General features: G+C 39.4%; 1 protein-coding gene across 22 annotated transcripts in view; it reads left to right on the forward strand.

Moving 5' to 3' along the window:
• The window catches only part of LOC308615713 (zinc finger protein 227-like), a 379,433-nt gene that overhangs the window by 54,889 nt on the left and 309,466 nt on the right, over nt 1-15,078 (forward strand). The window lies entirely within an intron of this gene.

A 15,078-nucleotide genomic window follows, 5' to 3' on the forward strand; every position in this document is an offset into this window, starting at 1 on the left:
TGTTAAGCTGAAAGAAAAATGTTAGATATTTTTGTGTCATTATTTGTAAATACTTCATCCATTGTTCTATACTGAGAAAAGATATTTCAAGCTAAACAAATAAGCCAAAAAAGAGATGTATGTATGCTGTGATTCTACGAATCAAACAGAAAAGATTCTAGGAATATATGTATTTTATAAGAAGAGAGCTATCGGGACTGCATATTTTTCTGATCATGAGCTTTGGAATCCTGGATGAAAGGCCTGGAAGAACATGAAATACAGCATAGCTTGCTTTTTATTAAATGTGTTAGTTGGGGTAACAGGAAGAGTGACCTACAGTTTAATTGGCCTTTCCTTGAATCATCTACCACTGGACCCACCTCATACTCACTTATAGCAGAGGCTTTCAAGCTCAAATGTCACTGAGTCACAAAAATGAAACACAACTGTTAAAAGACAATTGAGAGTTGTGGGGACTGTGAAGGACTGGAGTGTTCATGCTGTTAAAAGATTAATTGAGGCATATTAAACATTTTGAGGTTATTTGAGCCAAAATTGATTTGAATTGGGCAATACCAAACCAGAAGTGTTTAGGAATGGTCCACCAGTAAAAGCTTGGGGAGAAGCTATTATAGAGAAAAGGCAGAAGCAAAGTAAGGAAATTATTTATTGGCTATAACTTAAAACCTAGTTGACTGTGATTAGTTGTCCTCAGTATTTTGATTTTGTAGTCTTGAGGCATTTATAGGCTGAGATTTTGGTTTGCTTATATAGGTCACTACAGCATTAAAGCCACGTCAGTCTAATGCCCTCCTTGTTTATTAATTTAACAATTCCACCCTTTTGTTCATCCTCTCATACATGAGAGATTGACCAAAAGTTGGTATTAGCCCACTCTCAGTAACCATCAGAGTTAAGTTCCTTCTTGTCTCATTGTAAAAGTTTTAGGTTATAATGCCAGATCGTGAAAGAATTGTTCTTGCTGTTCATCTCATTGTTTGTCTTGTTTCTGTTTTTCCAAGTGCAGTGAGACCATTTGATGTACTGCTGATGGCTGCAAACATGCATTTAAGACCTTTGAGAGAATATAGCACACCAGGGAAACTATAATGATAGCTATTAGGAGGATAATACCAAGAGACTGAGTGTACTCCTTAGCCAGGGCCCCCAAGAATCAAACCAATTGGCATCAAATAAATCAAAGAATGTACCTGAAGGAGCATCAACCTGTTTTAGCCAAGTGGCTTGTTTGATAATTTCTTGTATTTGTTGCAATACCAGAGGTGTCTATCTAGGTAGAGTAAGAGATATTTACTATGGCACAGACTCCTTCTAGTTCTGCAATTTTATTATCTAAACCACCTTAGCAAGAAAGTTTTAAGGACTTTTGTTGTGCAGCTATGACCTTAGCAGTACATTCAGTGAAAGCTACCAGAGATAAGGAAACTTATCTTCCTGTACATTAACAGAGAGAAAAGGCAAGTAGTGAAAAAGCAAAAGGAATAAAGCTTTCATATTGGAGATTAAGATCTTGATCCACGATCTTGGGAGAACTGTCCACCTTAAGATGCCAACTGCTTCTATAGAGAAACCTCCCTAGTCAGTTTTAACTTCAGATCTCCAGCTCGTTCGAAGAGCCTGCTGTAACCCTTTTTAATTGGGGGATGTGAACCAAAGGTTCAAGTCCCTGAAGGTGGTCTGGGTCTGATCCCAGACCCAGTCTGGTTTTTAAATCACACTTATTCTGACACCACTGGTTTTCAGACCCAGTCTGGAAAAAGAAATGCTCAAATAAAGTCTGAAAATGCATAATGCAAGAACTACGGAGCTAAGATCATAGGGGGACTTAACCAATACATCCAGAGGCAGCAAGAAATCTGAGAGCTCAAGGGCCTCAGCAGGTACCTACACCTTCCCGTTTCTAGTCTTTCTGGGGGACCCCAAGAGGAAGGTTACCTTACATAAGATTTATGCCTCTCTTTGTGCCTCTGCTTCTGTGTGCTGTAGCCACTGCTCCTGTTATCTCTCCAGGATGCTGTACAAAACATGTCCTGCTGCTGTTGTCTGCACTGGCCTGCTGTGCCACTAGCACTCTGTCCTGGTTACCCATCTAGTGACCTTGACTCACCCTTGACCTCTCAAGCTCCTTGTGGTCTTTTCTCTGTATAAATCCAGGACTATGAGTCTTCACCAACTTTCCTATGAATCTCACATGCTCACCCCTTTATCTGGCCAATAGGAAATACTTATCCCATGTTGTGTCCTACTCCTCATTTTTAGTGCTGGTAGGAGGGGATTCTACTGTAGAAGTCTTAACTTCTCAGGAACGTTATTTCTTTAGGCTTACCCTCCCCCACGAGAGGGCTTGTTTGGGTAAATTGAAGTTCAAGCTTCAACTTTATGGGAGTTTTCCCACCCTACTAACACGCAGACCCTGAAGCTGAGTCTGGTCTCACAGGCGAGGCCAGTGGGTAGGAGTGGACCTCTTAGTAAGTGAACCGATCAGCTACCCAATAATATCTCCATCTCAGCAGGGTCTTCCTGGCCTCTGCTTGTTTCAGTGTAGGCAGTGATACTTAAGATTACTATATGCACTGTGTACAGAGACATCCCGAAGATAATAATCTGAGAGCATAGTGTTACCACTTACAAGGTTTTATTAAGCTTTGTTCACACCCAGGTGCGGGGTAACTACTTCAGCGATCTAACAGAGAAAAAAAATTACTTAGTGCCAGGAGCCATCTTGAGTTTTCTCCCTGCATAATGAATTTCTAAGTGACTTCTCTAACTACTCAGTGAGAACATTCAGTCCATAAAAATTATTAAGAAGAATGAACTACTGATGCATGCTCTTCCTCCTTTTGTTCTGATAATAGAGTCTCACAAAAGCTGCTCTGCAGCTTTCTTCTCCAATATAGTGTTTCAAAAAAGAAAAGAAAAGATAAACTATAGCTTGTAGAGAACAGTCACTTGGAGTGAAGGGTACCCAGGCACTTCAGGCTCAGGGTAAAGGAGGAAAAGAGTCGTGGTTCTGGGAAAGCACTGCCTTCAACTCCATCTGTGAAAAGATGTGTGCCATCAAACAGCGAAGATCAACCTCTCACACCAGGATAAAATGTTGTTGGTCTTCAAATCATGGGGAAAAATGGGCTTTGCTTGGCCTAAGAGGCCTTTCTTTTCAAAGCTGGAAAGGTCATAAAACAACTGCTAGCGTTTTTCTAACCTCTGTCCCCTTCAAGGCATAGGACTGAGAGTCATTTTGTTTTGAATCATGATAAAATATGACAACTTCTTGTTTCTCAGTCTCTGTGTCATTTATGATGTCCAGTATTTTCCAGGTTCTGGTTGTTTATCATGGTGAACCTGACTTATGAGCTAAAGCTTTCCTTCTGAAACAGTATATTACAGATGGCTATGTTTGACTATTCTTTGATAGCTTCTTACTTTTGTCTCAAGAAGAATGACGTTCATCTTAAATGTCTGTTTTGTGCCTATTGAAACATCTTTATTCTTCTACAAGGTTTGCCTGGCTTTTATTGTTATACTTTTTTTTATGATGGTGGTAGTATTGAATGAATGGCTATAGTTTCTACATTTAAATAAGCTTTTTTAACCTCCTTGTTTATATATATGAGTTTTCATAATGTGATGGTTTCTCTTTTTCTTTTTGATGTGTCTGCTTGGCTAAGCTACATCCCCAGTTATTCAAACACTAATCTGGGTATTGCTGTGAAGGGAGTTTGCAGATGTAATTGAAATTCTTATTCAGTTGGCTTTAACTATGGGAGATTATCCGGGATGATCTAGGGCCTGATTAAAGCAGTTGAAAGGCCTTAGAAGCAGGGCTTATACTCCTCAGCCCTGCTTCTAAGGTTTTTCAACTGCTTTTTAACTGTGTGTGCGTGTGTGTGTGTGTGTGTGTGTGTGTGTGTGTGTGAGAGAGAGAGAGAGAGAGAGAGAGGGAGAGAGAGAATAAATTCTGCTTGTGTTTTAAATTGTTTTCTATCTTTATCAAAATATAATTTTCATATAATATTGTGTAAGTTTAAGACATAGAAATATGATGATTTGATATATATGTATATATTGCAAAATGATTACCACAATAAGGTTAGTTAACACATCCAGCACCTCACATAGGTGTTTCTTTTGGTGCGTGTGGTGAGAACCTTTGAGATTTACTCTCTTAGCAATACAGCATTGTTAACTGCAGTTACCATGCTTTATATTGGATCCCAAGAACTTACTCTTTTTTTTTTTTTTTTTGCGGTATGCGGACCTCTCACTGTTTTGGCCTCTCCCGTTGCGGAGCACAGGCTCCGGACGCGCAGGCTCAAGCGGCCATGGCTCAGGGGCCCAGCCACTCTGCGGCATGCAGGATCTTTCCAGATTGGGGCACGAACCCGTGTCCCCTGCATCGGCAGGCGGACTCTCAACCACTGTGCCACCAGGGAAGCCCCACTTACTCTTTTTATAACTGGAAGTTTATACCCTTTGACCACCTTCATTCATTTCCCCATCCCCTGCCCCAGGCATCAACCAATATACACTCTGTTTCTATGAATTCAATGTTTTTAGATTCTACACATAAGGGAGATCAGATCGTAGAGTATGTCATTCTTTTTTTTTTAATTTAATTTTATTTATTTTGTTATACAGCAGGTTCTTATTAGTTATCCATTTTATACATATTAGTGTATGTATATCAATCCCAGTCTCTACATCTGTGTCTCTATTTCTGCTAGTTCTCTACGTCTGTGTCTCTATTTCTGCCCTGCAAACCGGTTCATCTGTACCATTTTTCTAGGTTCCACATATATACATTAATATACGATATTTGTTTCTCTTTCTGACTTACTTCATTCTGTATGACAGTCTCTAGATCCATCCACGTCTCTACAAATGACCCAATTTCATTCCTTTTTATGGCTGAGTAATATTCCATTGTATATGTGTACCACATCTTCTTTATCCATTTGTCTCTTGATGGGTATTTAGGTTGCTCCCGTGACCTGGCTATTGTAAATAGTGCTGCAATGAACATTGGGGTGCATGTGTCTTTTTGAATTATGGTTTTCTCTGGGTATATGCCCAGTAGTGGGGTAGAGTACTTGTCATTCTTATTTCACTTAGCATGAAGCCCTCAGGTTTCATTAATGTTATTTTTTGCAAATGGTGGGATTTCCTTATTTTTAATGACTGAATAATATTCCATTGTATGTATAAAGAGAAGTGATAACAATTCCTGGCAAGGATGTAGAAAAAGGAGAATTCTTGTGCATTGTTGGTGGGAATGTTATAAGATATATATATATATACATATATATATATATACACACATATATATATATATATATGTGTGTATATATATATATATATATACACACACACATATATATATATATATATATATATATTACATTTTCTTTATCCAGTCATCTGTTGATGGACTCTTAGGTTGTTTCCATGTCTTAGCTGTTGTGAATAGTGCTGCATTGAACATGGAGGTGCAGATAAGTCTTTGAGATCATGATTTTATTTCCTTGAATATATAGCCAGAAGTGGGATTGCTGGATTATAGGGTAGTTCTATTTTTAATTTTTTTGAGGAAGCTCCATGCTGTTTTTCATAGTGGCTGCACCAATTTACATTCCTACCTTTTTATTGACCTCTTATCAGATGCATGATTTGCAAATATTTTCTCCCATTCCATAGGTTGCTTTTTCATTTTTGTTAATGGTTTCTCTTGATACTCTGACACTTTTAGTTTGAAGTAGTCCTTTAAAAATTTTTGCTTTTGTTGCTTGTGCTTTTGGAGTTATATCCAAAAAATCATTTCTGAGACCAATGGCAAGGAGCTTACCTGCTATATTTTCTTCTAGGAGTTTTACAGTTTTTAGGTATTACATTTACTTTTTAAAGTAATTTCAAGTTAATTTTTGTGAGTGGTGTAAGATCAGGATCCATTTTCATTCTTCTGCATGTGAATATCCTGTTTCCCCATCACCATTTTTTTTTGACATCTTTATTGGATGCTTTACAATGGTGTGTTAGTTTCTGCTTTATAACAAAGTGAATCAGTTATACATATACATATGTCCCCATATCTCTTCCCTCTTGCGTCTCCCTCCTTCCCGCCCTCCCTATCCCACCCCTCTAGGTGTTCACAAAGCACCGAGCTGATCTCCCTGTGCTATGTGGCTGCTTTCCACTAGCTAGCTATTTTATGTTTGGTAGTGTATATATGTCCATGCCACTCTCTCACTTTGTCTCAGCTTACCCTTCCCCCTCCCTGTATCCTCAAGTCTATTCTCTAGTAGGTCTGTGTCTTTATTCCCATCTTCCCATCACCATTTATTGAAGAGAATATCTTTTCCCCATCGAGTATTCATGGCTCCCTTGTCAAATAATAGTTGATCTTATATATGGGGGTTTATTTCTGGGCTGTCGATTCTGTTCAATTGGTCTGTGTGTCAACGTATAGGCCAGTACCATACTGTTTTGATTACTATAGCTTTTTAATATAGTTAGAAATCAGGAAGTGTGATGCCTCTACCTTTGTACTTCTTTCTCAAGATTGCTTTGGTTATTTGGTATATTTGTGGCTCTAAATGAATTTTAGAATAATTTTTCTATATCTGTTAAAAAATGCCTTTTTGTCCTATAAAGATTTCGTTGAATCTATAGATGGCTTTAGGTAGTATGAAAATTTTAATAATACTAAATATTAAGAAGAATACTTCTCTCCAGTAGGGACAATTACAGGGTCACTGCAGAGAGCGTGTCTGACCTCCTCCAGTGTGTCCTCAAACAGTAGTGAATGGAAACGTCTTCTACTCCCAGCTTCCTCCAAACTGTCAAACCCCCTAAGTGTGATAAGAAACAACCAAGACTACAAGGCAGGATAAATCTCTCTCTCTCAACCCCAAAGCATGAATTCCTATACTCTGTGAACACTGGCAATGGAGAACAATAGCCCAGACAATCCAAAAATGTTTAATAAACTTTCTAAAATCCAAAACAAGAAGAATATAATTCTTCTCAATCATGAACATGAAATATCTTTCCATTTTTTTGTATCTGCTTAATTTCTTTCATCAGTGTCTTTATAGCTTTCAGTGTACAGATCTTTCATCTCCTTGGATAAATTTGGATGAGACCACTGTCCATGCTCTGAAGTCAGGGCAGTTACTGCTGGTTGGACTCCACAGTTGGGTGGGCCTGCTGGCTGGGCTCCACATTCAAGTGGGGCCACTGGGTGGGCTCCATAGTCTGGCAGAGATACTTGCTGTGCTCTGCTGTCAGGTGGGCTCACCAGCTGGTCTCTGCAATCACCTCTGGTTGGGCAGGATCACAAGCTGTGTTTCCTGGCAGGGTGGTGCCACTGGCTTGACTCTATGTTCAGGTGGGGCCACAGACAGGGTACTAAGTTGGTGCAGGGCCTCAGGCTATGTTGTGTGATCACTGGGGCCAAGAGCTGTGCCCTGAAGATGTGAAGGTTGCAGCCTGGGCTTCACTACTGGGTAGATTGCTGGCTGTGCTCCACTATTGGTGTGATAGTTGTGATAATTTGTGGGGTAGAACTATAGAAACATCCTGTTTCTCACCAAACTCACTCACCACCCTTATCACCCAAGACTAATCTATCAATTGGCCTTATCTAAATAAATTTTTATCATGATAGTTGCATATGATTTTCTAATTGGATCTTTCTAGATTTATTAGTTGTCATTCTAGTTAGAAAGATCTATCTGTACCATTTATTTATTTATCAATCATCTATTTATTGTCAATATGGATTATTATTTTATTCAGTGGGTTATAATGTGTTATGGACCTTGTTTATTTTGATGCTTAAATTGTCTCTGACTTGCCCAGTGGGAATGCCTTTGAGCTGGCTCTATGTGTCCTTTTGACATGTCAATTTTTTTTTTAACTTTTAGTGTATTTTTAGCAGTTCCTTACTTTCTGACCCAAAATGTTCAGTTTCATCTTGTACCTTCCCTGCACCAACCCTGGAATCTGTCATTTCTCCAGGGATACCTGATTCCTTTTAATAGAGGATGGTATTTAGGAATAAAGATCTGGGTGTTGGGTGTGCTAATTGCTCCGGGGGTGTAATTACTTCTGGGCTTCTAGGACCTTTCAGTGCACAGAGCTGGGAAAAATTTAAATACCTCTTAAACCTGAATATTAAGTCTTATTTTAGAACCCAGCTACATTAAATCTTTTTAAGTGTATCTTGAGCTGGATAACATTTGTTTCCATATTCTGTTGCATTTCAGTGCATATTTCTACTTCCTCATTTATTAGCACTTTATTTCCTTGGGCTTTCTCAGCCTTCCAGAATCAAGTGAAAGTTTTAAATTTGATCTTCAGTGTAGATTCTCAAAGACTTATGTGTTTCCCTGATACATAACTTAAAGTCCCACTTTACACTGTCTATTCCCTATGCCTTAGTTTATCTTTTGAGAGCACACACGAGTTGATAAATATATAACTGATAAATATATAACTGATCCTAATATTTGAGTGAAGATTTTGCGGGTTGGTGAAACAAATGATAGTGGATGATGTTTCCATCATTTGGATTCTTTTTCAAAAGTCTAGTGAAAGTACACTTGTCTAACAAATTTATCTTGTAATTTTTTTTTTTTTTTGGCGGTACGCGGGCCTTTCACTGTTGTGGCCTCTCCCGTTGCGGAGCACAGGCTCCGGACACGCAGGCTCAGCGGCCATGGCTCACGGGCCCAGCCGCTCCGTGGCACGTGGGATCCTCCCAGACCGGTGCACGAACCCGTGTCCCCCACATCGGCAGGCGGACTCTCAACCACTGCGCCACCAGGGAAGCCCTATCTTGTAATTTAATTTACTCTAATACCAGCCTTCCCCGGATGAGTTGTTATGTGTTAAACAACCAAAGGGACCTGTAATTACTACTGTAGCCTCAAATTCTAATCTGACCTGTTGCTTCTTTGGTGGGTTAAACTATATTTGAAAGTATTTTAAAAGTCTTGCAAAGGACTGCAGACAATGTGCTTAGACAGTTATTTTGGTTATAGGGTAAAAAAGTTTTTGCAAGAGGAATAAAAGCCATTAGGGCCAGGGCATCAGAGACACTTGTGGTTTTCATTCAGCTGGGATATTTTTTTCCATTACTTCTTGCTTTACACATCAAGGGAGAAATCCGATGCTGTGCCAAGGAGCAGGTTCCACATGGGATATTTGTTTCTGGTACTTTAATCTGTGGGAAAATAAATCCCTATTTTTATTTATTGTACTTGGATCTATAATAGGGAAAAATCCTATAATTTATAACCCTAAAGGTTTCTTCTTGTCTTGGATTTATTCGTCTTATATAAATTAGCTCCTAAATATCTTCTTCCATGAGTTACTTCTCTTTAGCTGCAAGATCCAAGCCATACATGGGAAATCCCATTCAAGAAATGACCAGAAAACAAAACAAAACAAAAGTTTGCTTCCCCTCTAGAGTTGTCATTTCCATTCATCCCCAATCCACTTTATCAGGAAAGAATTATGAGAAGTTGATAATGGAATCTAAAGATATATAAAGAATTATCAAACCATGTATACCCTAAGGAAGTTTAAAATTAATTTTTTTTAATTTGCAAATTATTATAATCATTATGATTTGATGAAACCAAAGAACAGGGATTTGTTCAATAGGAGAAAAATGCTTTAATTAAATGTATCAAAATGTCTTTGATGCATTAAAAATAAATATATATATAAATATAGATGTATATATGTAGATATATTAAAAAATATTTCTCAGAATTCATGAATACATAAGTGAATTTTTTTTTGGTGGTTACTTAATATCAAAGACAACTTTTAAAATAAATAAATAAATAAATAAATAATTATTGGCTGCATTGGGTCTTCGTTGATGCACACGGGCTTTCTCTAGTTGCAGCGAGCCGGGGCTACTCCTCGCTGCGGTGCGCAGGCTTCTCATTGTGGTGGTTTCTCTTGTTGTGGAGCATGGGCTCTAGGCACGTGGGCTTCAGTAGTTGTGGCACACGGGCTCAGTAGTTGTGGCTTGTGGGCTTAGTTGCTCCACGGCATGTGGGATCTTCCCGGACCAGGGCTCCAACCCTGCATTGGCAGGTGGATTCTTAACCACCGCACCACCAGGGAAGTCCAAAGACAGCTTTTAATCTAGGAGATTAGCTATGCATATATACTAAGATTCTAGAATACATTTCTAAATCATTGTATAGCATAATAACATATCAGAATTTCTACCAGACTATGATCTCTTAAAGAGAGCATCCTTAATTCTACTAGGTACTGGATAAACAAATGTGATAAACTTTCATTTAGAAAAGAAAATGTGAGGTTTGAAACTAGAAAAGCTATGCTTCTTTGTCTGACCTTCAGATGCATTGGCAGAGAATGGATTGTTTCTGTAGAAATAAAGCCCTAACCAGTCCTTCACGGGTGGCAATGGCAGGGGTAACTTATTAACCCAGTGCTCCACAGGCAGATGTGCAGCTGAACAGAACAAGAGTGGTTTATCTTATGCAAGTACAGAAATAGCAGAGCCTAATGCCAATTTTTGAAAATTAATTATTTGGAAAGAGGAAAACCACATCACTTTAGCCGTTTCCTGGAATATGCATGAGGCCTCCATGGAGCTGCTCTCCTCATCTGATCTCAGAGACACGCAACGTGACTCCCCAGAATACCCAGCTTCCTGCCGGGGGGCTGATTATAGCCAACAACCCAGGGGGCATCGATGTGAAAGAAAACCCTTATACTTCATCATCAAAGCTGAGGGTAGAATGTGGTGATATTCAAGAGAAAAATGCAGGTAGAAATGCACATCCTCTGAGGAAAGAAAATCACTACTTTTCCTTACATTTACAGTTAGTTTCTGTCATAACTATAAGCTACTAAAAACATTGAGCAAGGACTCTATAAAGACTCCAAATGACTATGTAGAACTTGATAATATGCATTTGTGTGTGATTTGATCATAAGTTTAAAAAGAAATTGTGTGTTAATTTTTTTTTTTTTTTTTTTTTTTCTTTTTGCGGTATGCGGGCCTCCCACCGTTGTGGCCTCTCCCGTTGCGGAGCACAGGCTCCGGACGCGCAGGCCCAGCGGCCATGGCTCACGGGCCCAGCCGCTCCGCGGCATATGGGATCCTCCCAGACCGGGGCACGAACCCGTATCCCCTGCATCGGCAGGCGGACTCTCAACCACTGCGCCACCAGGGAGGCCCATGTGTGTTAATTTTTAAACTTTTTTTTTTTTTTTTTTTACCAAGAGAAGCATCTAGTTGACCCGAGGTAAATTCTTCTTTGGGAATTCTGCTCGGTGGAGACAGTAGAACAATGGGCTTTTGAATGTATTAAGAGCTGTAACATATGTGTGATATTTTTGCTTGCCCAGCATCTATTCCCCCTCTACAGGAAAAATATATGCCAATTTTCCTTTGGGAAACTGGATTACCTATTCTGTGGCCAAGTGTCCAGATGAGACTCTACAGCATGAAAACTGTGACCCTGATTTCCCAGGGTATAGTGTTTGTTTCAGGGAAAGTCACCTGACCTAAGCGGGCCAATCAAAGTAAATTATTTGGGTTCTAAGATGAGCTTTCTAAAAGAGGTGCTCTTTATATTTTTTGCTAGGCTTGAACATGAAAGGTGTGGATTAATTATCTTGCCTCATTGACATCACATTAAGCCGTCACATTAAGCAACAGGGTGGAGAGAAGGAGAAAGCCTGGTTATGCTGATGTAGTTAGAGCCCTGGCCTCAAGTCATACATGAATTTTTAATCCATGTGATTCAATAAATTCCTTTATTTGCCAAGTTAGCATCAGTAAGATGTCTATTATGCAACAAAAAGTGACTTAACTATATGGTAACTGAATAAAAAGCAGGCTCCTATTCTTATGCCCCATTGAACACAATGAAGTGTTACATGGAAAAACTAAAAGAAAAATTATCAGGTTACCATGCCTTAGAAACCGAAAAGGTCACACAATTATATGATTGCATTGAATGTTGCTGCCAGCAAAAATGAAACTAAAAGATCTGAAGAGAGTATTGATAGAAGCATTTATGGGATACTTATCTTGCAAAATAAGCTTAATAAAAGATAATGTTAATTAAAAAATTTAAACACGAGGAAAGTATTATTTCCCACCTTTTTAGAGGTCTCCCCTTCTCTCGTTTATAATTCTTATTCCAAAACCCTTCGTAAAATAATTGGTTTTACTTTAATTTCCCTAAACTATTAAAGGCTAAATAATTTTCTGCAGGTATAGAGGCAGAGCATTTTCCCTCTTTCCCCTTTAGGTTTTTTTTTTTTTTTTTTTTGGTACGCGGGCCTCTCACTGTTGTGGCCTCTCCCGTTGCGGAGCACAGGCTCCGGACGCGCAGGCCCAGTGGCCATGGCTCACGGGCCCAGCCGCTCCGCGGCATGTGGGATCTTCCTGGACCGGGGCACAAACCCATGTCCCCTGCATCGGCAGGCAGACTCTCAACCACTGTGCCACCAGGGAAGCCCCCCCTTTAGGTTTTTAAAGTAATTAAAATTGAAGTAAGTAATTAAATTGAAATAAGACAGATTATCAAGAGAAATATTTAATTTTGTATCTATGGGACCCCCAAAGATTTGAGCCCCAAGAGCAAGTTGGGCAGTTGAGGATTATATGCCATACTGAGCTAAAGAATGGGGTAGGGGCCTGGGGCTTCAAAGGGGAAGGGGGAAATTCACAGGAGAATAAGAACAGCAGATGCTTGGTAATTAGATGTTTGCCCTGCCTACATTTGGTCTTTCGGATAAAAAACTATCTTTGGTAATAGCTATATTTCTGGGCCAGGTCCTCCATCTAAATTCTTTTAGGTAATTAAGGGAGTAAAAGTTGCTTTTTTTTTTAGGTCTGCTGGGTCTTGTTTACCTTCAGCTCAAAATAATCCACATGCCAAAGTGACATATTTTGGGGTCACATATTCTGCTCCCCTCACAGGCAGCAAGCTCTCATGGTATGTTTTTCTGGGCTGACAGCTTTACTTGAAGCATATCCTATGTATGTCCCTGAAAAAAAAAAAGGAACGTAGAAAATAATTTTTTAAGAATAATCAAAAAATGTTTTCAGGGCTTCCCTGGTGGCGCAGTGGTTGAGAGTCCACCTGCCGATGCAGGGGACACGGGTTCGTGCCCCGGTCCGGGAAGATCCCACATGCCGCGGAGCAGCTAGGCCCGTGAACCATGGCCGCTGAGCCTGCGCGTCCGGAGCCTGTGCTCTGCAACGGGAGAGGCCCGCGTACCAAAAAAAAAAAAAAAGTTTTCAGGAGACTTTCACACTTGAATCAAGCTACTTGGATATACAATTCTAGATTGAAAAACAATTTCTCTCAGAGTTTTAGAGATATTATTCCATTATTTTCCAGCTTTTAGCCATGCTGCTGAGAAATATAATGCCATTTTTGTGCCCAATTCTTGGCATTTTGCCTGTGCCCCACTCCCTCCCTCACCATTCATAGTGACAAAGACCAAACTTCAGTCAGGCTCCTCTGAGTCTTCTCTTTTACTAGGCCTCACTCTTGGGCCCTGCCATTGATCGAATTTTAGAAATATTGCTGCTGGTTCAGCTTAGTGAAAATCCTGCACTTTTTTTTGGTCATTTTTATTTATTGTTTTTTTTATACAGCAGGTTCTTATTAGTCATCCATTTTATACCTATTAGTGTATATATGTCAATCCCAATCTCCCAATTCATCACAGGCCCCCCCCCCATTTTCCCCCCTTGGTGTCCATACGTTTGTTCCCTACATCTGTGTCTCTATTTTTGCCTTGAAAACCAGTTCATCTATACTGTTTTTCTAGATTCCACATATATGCCCTAATATATGATATTTGTTTTTTTCTTTCTGACTTACTTCACTCTGTATGACAGTCTCTAGGTCCATCCACGTCTCTACAAATGACCCAGTATTGTTCCTTTTTATGGCTGAGTAATATTCCATTGTATAAATGTACCACATCTTCTTTATCCATTCGTCTGTCGATGGGCATTTAGGTTGCTTCCAGGACCTGGCTATTGTAAATAGTGCTGCAATGAACAGTGGGGTGCATGTGTCTTTTTGAGTTATGGTTTTCTCTGGGTATATGCCCAGTAGTGGGATTACTGGGTCATATGGTAATTCTGTTTTTAGATTTTTAAGGAACCTCCATACTGTTCTCGGTAGTGGCTGTATCAACTTAACATTCTCACCAACAGTGCAGGAGGGTTCCCTTTTCTCCACACCCTCTCCAGCATTTGTTGTTTGTAGATTTTCTGGTGATGCCCATTCTAACTGGTGTGAGGTGATACCTCATTGTAGTTTTGATTTGCAAATCTAATAATTAGTGTTGTTGAGCAGCTTTTCATGTAGCTCTTGACCATTTGTATGTGTTCTTTGGAGAAATGTCTATTTAAGTTTTCTACCCATTTTTTTCATTGGGTTGTTTGTTTTCTTAATACTGAGCTCCAGGAGCTGTTTATATATTTTGGAGATTAATCCTTTGTCCATTGATTCACTTGCAAATATTTTCTCCCATTCGGAGGGTTGTCTTTTTGTCTTGTTTATAGTTTCCTTTGCTGTGCAAAAGCTTTTAAGTTTCATTAGGTCCAATTTCTTTATTTTTGTTTTTATTTCCATTACTCTAGGAGGTGGGTCAAAAAAGATCTTGCTGTGATTAATGTCAAAGAGTATTCTTCCTGTGTTTTCCTCTAAGAGTTTTATAGTATCTTACATTAAGGTCTTTAATCCATTTTGAGTTTACTTTTGTGTATGGTGTTCTAATGTGTAGGGAGTGTTCTAATTTCATTCTTTTACATGTAGCTGTCCAGTTTTCCCAGCACCACTTATTGAGAGACTGTCTTTTCTCCATTGTATATCCTTGCCTCCTTCATCATAGATTAGTTGACCATAGGTGCATGGGTTTATCTCTGGGCTTTTGATCTATATTTCTTTTCTTTTTTTTTTTTTTAAAGAAGATGTTGGGGCTTCCCTGGTGGCACAGTGGATGGGAGTCCGCCTGCCGACGCAGGGGACATGGGTTCATCCCCCGGTC

The sequence above is a fragment of the Mesoplodon bidens genome (genome assembly GCF_964165515.1).
Source record: "Mesoplodon bidens genome assembly, chromosome: 4".
Taxonomy (NCBI): domain Eukaryota; kingdom Metazoa; phylum Chordata; class Mammalia; order Artiodactyla; family Ziphiidae; genus Mesoplodon; species Mesoplodon bidens.